Below are 5,142 nucleotides of genomic sequence, written 5' to 3' on the forward strand. Positions count from 1 at the left end.
GCTGAAATCCACTTCATTTTGTGTGTGCACTGCATCAGCGGTTTATGTTTAATACAAGAACACCCCAGATATTTAAAAAAAAAAATCATTATTATAAATAATGCACTACAAAAAAATAGCAAAACATTTTTTTTCTGGTTCTCAACTAAAGAATTATAGTAATTGAAAGAAAACTTTCAAGGCCAATTATTATTACTTGTCTTGGGGCAGATGTGGATTTCGTCGTCTGGAAGTGAGATAAACAATTATATCATTTGTATGAGTCTCAAATAAAAACAACAAAAATTAGAAAGAACATTTTTGTCACATTTAGGAATGTTGGTTTATCTTCAGTAACCACAATAACTTACGATCAGGATATGTTTTTTTTTTTTTTACATACATGTGTTCAAGTAGGTGTGTGTTCAGTACAAACTGTTAAACTCAATCTGATACCAATGTTTGTGACCTTTACAAACCAGAGTAATTATCAGTGAGATGACATCACAAGAGCTCTTGTGATTTGTCAGAACAGCACAAGCTCGTCAAGTGGTGATGCATGTGATCGAGGGATGCTGCTCAGCCAGTGAAAAGGTGGAATCATTAAGGAAAGAGGAAGCAGTGGGTGAGTTTTCTTATTTTTCAGGTTTTTGTTTACCTCAGTGCCAACAACTGGCAGGAACAAAAGAACAGGCTGGTTACTGCTGGTCTGCTCACAGTCGGTGCCTTGATGGTCACATGGTACTGCATGTGAGAGGTAAACCTCAACCATGTCTGTTTATCCTTTATCAACCTCTCAATATGTCACTGTAACACAATATTATAGAAGCAAAAATAATTCAATATGGATTGGGGTTTTTTTTTAAGTAAAATAACTGAACGTTCTTGCTCTGAAAGTGTGACAGTACTGAAGTCTACTACAAGAGCAACTCACCTGCAAGAGAAGAAATGTGGAACTATACAGTAGTCAAACTCAAGGGGTCAGCACTTGAGTGATGACAATGAAACAGTGGTTTGATGTGGTGGGAGTCGAGTGCCTCAGGGATCAGATCTGAGACAACTGTCTTTTACAATGGAGATGTAAATGACAGTTGTCTCAGCCCAGGGGCGGAGAAAAAGAAACTCCTTAGGTGGAAGAGTCTGAAAGAAGCCAGAGAATGGTTTTATCTTTGGTCATTGATTCAATAATAATAATAATAATAATACAAAGATACATTTGTACTAATACTGAGCCCATATTTGGGAAATTGTTGTGTTAGCAGCAGATATGCTGTTAACAGACTGCACCAAGCAAGCGCCAAGCATGTGGTTCCTCTGGGAATTGAACCCTGGATTCTCTGTTCTCTGCTTCTGAGGAAGGCGTTTGTTGTTGACCACCTCTTCCTCTTTGTTATATTTTACATTTTTTCTCTGACCAGTATCGGAGAACATTGCGAGCTACAACAGACAACGCATACCAGATCAGACGGCACACTGACCAACTGGACGCACTGTGGCCTGCGCTGATCAACCGCGGCAATCTGTCACAAGTTGTTAGATGGTGTTGAAGACAGTGGGGTCGACAGTGGGGTCGTCAAGGTAACATGAGGGGAAACTGCTGGTAATCACTAAAGCCAGATGGGTTTAGCACAAGAAAAAGCTGAATCGCGTTCAGAGTACCGGGATCTTCTGTTTTCTCCAGTGGCTCATCTGACATTGAAGTGCAGGTAAAGAACTGACAGCCTGTTGGCACAAGGGACCCTGCAGGTAGACGTTTTGGAAGCGTCTAGAGCCAGAGGAGTCCACTGGTCAAGGAGGGTTGACAGGTGTGAAATGACGATGATCTGCCCATCGTTCTGAAGCAGTGCTGTGAGTACTGTTGGCAGTGCCCAGCAAGAGAGGAGAGAAATTTGAACCAGTAATGCCTTTGGTAAAAAGCCTGATTCCTGTAAACTAGACCAGGCATGGGCAAACTAAGGCCCGGGGATCGTATGTGGCCCAGTTCAGCTTCTTAATCCGGCCCACCAAACTTTTCCAAATAATATAATTTAATTATATCATTATACTTCTGCCTTTTCCCTGCAATACCCAGGTTTCCCCAATAGATGGCGTTGAAAATGATTAAAAGCATTTTAGCATTTTAGCCTGCCAGTTAAAAAGTTTGCCCACGTCTAAACTAGACCGTACTATGTCCTAGACCAGGGTATGTCCAAGATTCCAGCATCATGTCTTTGATGTTACATGTTTAGATTCAATAATCCGTTACCGTGTCCTAGCAGGAAACTCGACTTGCTTGTGCTTCTTGGAGATGATTCAACTTCTTTTCATTGGAATTTTTCAGTTTCTGCACAAGACACACAGGCAAAAAATATTTAAAAAAGAAATCATCAGAGCAAATGTACCTTTTCTCTAGTTAATTATTATATTACTCAACAAGTACAGTTGATGAAATGATAATTGATATGAAAACTTTTTTTTGTCCAAGGGCTAAATACTCTAACCTCTGGCTGTGCCATGTGCTCAACAAGGTGAGAGTCAGATGCTCCGGATCACACTGCAGACATTCCTTACATTCTTTTGTCCGTGGGCCATTAAAAAACAGCATACAATGAGATGATGCAATCACGGACAAGGGTTATTTCTGTGTAATTGGTCTGCTAGTCAAAGATCACGTCAATTATCTAAAAGTGAGAGCACAGCATCTTAATAACCAACTTCAGGCTGGCCAAAATACAGCAACGAGAGGTTGCCTAGTGACAAGCAGCAGATCTGTGAGCACACTGTGTGTCGTCCAGTTTGTGGTCACAAAGAAAAGCTACAAACAAGCCAGCAAACGGAATAACAGCAGGAACAGCAGTTTTATTTTTAAAGAGCTATAAAGCAGCTGTATACTGTATTCAACAACAACATGGTTCCCTATCGGTTTGTCTCCCTCAGTTTTGTAGCTTTTCATGTTCACCTCAATTGGAATGTGAATGTTAAAAAGTTTCCAAAATAATGGCTCATGTTTCAACTTTGTAAAACTGTCATGTCTGTCTGTTTCCTTTTCCTGTTGTCTTTGTGGGGTTGGATCATTGTGATTGTGACTGTGATTGTGTTTGATCATTGTAGTTGGATCGTTGTTCAGTTCGTTCTGTCAGGCTGTTCGTGTTCTGTAGCAGTTCGTTAGTTTCCTGTTCTGTGTTTCCTCGTGTTCCGTGTTACAAAGAGAATTCCATGCCTGGTAGTTCTTCGTGTTTCGTTAATTTGGACTTTGTTAATAAAACTACCTGCAGCAGAAAGAGTCTCAGCAGTACTGCATTTGGGTCCTGCCTGCTTCCTGCGATGCACGACGTACGTGACAAAAAACGCACTCAAAATCAAAGCACTTCATCCTATGTTCATGTTTTTTTAAAATAAGCCTTTCACAGACTCAAGACCATTAGCAGCGTACCTCAGGCACACAACAGCAGAAGCCCTAGTTCATTACCAGGTTATTCAAGGACCCATCAAGGAGAGGAACAAGAATATAAGCACAAAATGTACTGAGCACATGTAATAGAAAACCAATAACAAAAAATAAAACGATTTCCTCCTGTTTTTCCTGAAAGTTTGAGAAAACCAATAACAAAAAATAAAACGAGTTCCTCCTGTTTTTCCTGAAGGTTTGTTTGGCTTTTGTGTTCTTATAGATGAACTCTTGTAGTACTGGATGCCATAATTCTCATTTAATGTCTACAAACTGAATCTGAAATATATACAGCTACAATGTATTACAAGAAACAAGAGAGGAATATAAAAAGTATAAGCAATATGTAGAAAATATTTCTGAAAACATAATGAAGATAATAATATAATTATGTTTACTATTCAATACAGCACATACAGATGTACAAAAATATGCAGTAAATTAGATTTCAAGAGTATTTTTTACACTCTCCCTCCTTCGCCTGTAGGTGGCGCTATGGGCACAGTTTGAATTTCGAGGTCGATTTTTAACAGTGTTCTTCACAAGAAGTGAAGGTGTACACTGAAACATAACAATATTTCATTTTACGATATTGATCAATCGATAGTCTTCGTGACTGCATTGATTTCCTTGTGTAAACAATTAACAACAAGAAAGTACTCATGGTGTTGACTCGTTGTTTTTGTTTAATTTCTTCACTAGTGATTACAAATGTAGATCCCTCTGTTTCCGATTTTATATTCCAACTTGTGTCGTACACCCGCAATGTGTCGTATTGTTGCCCCTGTATCATGATTCCTTATCGAATCTCCAGCACCAATAGTGATCGACCAACTCAAGTAAGGCACATCTGGGACTTTGGACATCAAGTATTTATATAAACACAAGGGTATATACTGCATATACACACAAGTATATACAATTGTTTAGGGTCAGTGGTTTAAAGGCATGCCACCTTTGAATGTGTTGTATCCTAAGATACCGTATACTACTGGGAACCAGGATCTCGGTATAACACCAGAGGGAGCACGGCTACCACCAGAGGTACATGTACCATGATTTGACAACAGTAAAATTGAGACCTACCTTGGGGGGTTTTCTTTTCATTTGACTTAACTCCAGGGGGCATTATTTCCTCCCCTGAACACAGTCCTAGAACAAAAAGAAATGAGAAAACTTAGACAGTGTAGCATCAATGCTAATTTACACAACACCATGGACATCCTCAGGGTCATATTGGCGGATGATTTATTTATTTTTTGAGCTATGACCTTTTTAATTTCACAAAATGCAAAATGAAGCCGTGTCCAAACTGGTGGCCCGTGTTAAAAATGCCGGCATTGTGGAGCTCAGCTCCACCAAACCGGGGAGCTCTGTGTCATGGCAAACATCCAGGTATCAATAATCCACTCCTGGCTCAGAACCCCTATGTCGGAGAGAGAACGGGTTTATTTTTGTAAACAGCAAGCGAGAAATGTTACAAACTTTTCCTTTCAATTTACTGACCCACAGGTGTTCAATAATTCAAAGTCCTCAGCAACATCACACATCTGTAGTGGTGTGATGATATGACTGCAGTATGAAAGATGTGATGTTCAAACCAATTACTGCCATTCGACTTAATCTCTCTCCTTTTTAATGCATGCTTTTACTTTAATAGTTAATGTGTGGGATTTCTTTGTACTTCTTCAAAGGTGCCTTTCATTCCATTTTCCTATTGTTTTTATAAAGACAGG

Source organism: Cynoglossus semilaevis, chromosome 14 (assembly GCF_000523025.1).
Source record: "Cynoglossus semilaevis isolate Cse_v1.0 chromosome 14, Cse_v1.0, whole genome shotgun sequence".
Lineage (NCBI taxonomy): Eukaryota > Metazoa > Chordata > Actinopteri > Pleuronectiformes > Cynoglossidae > Cynoglossus > Cynoglossus semilaevis.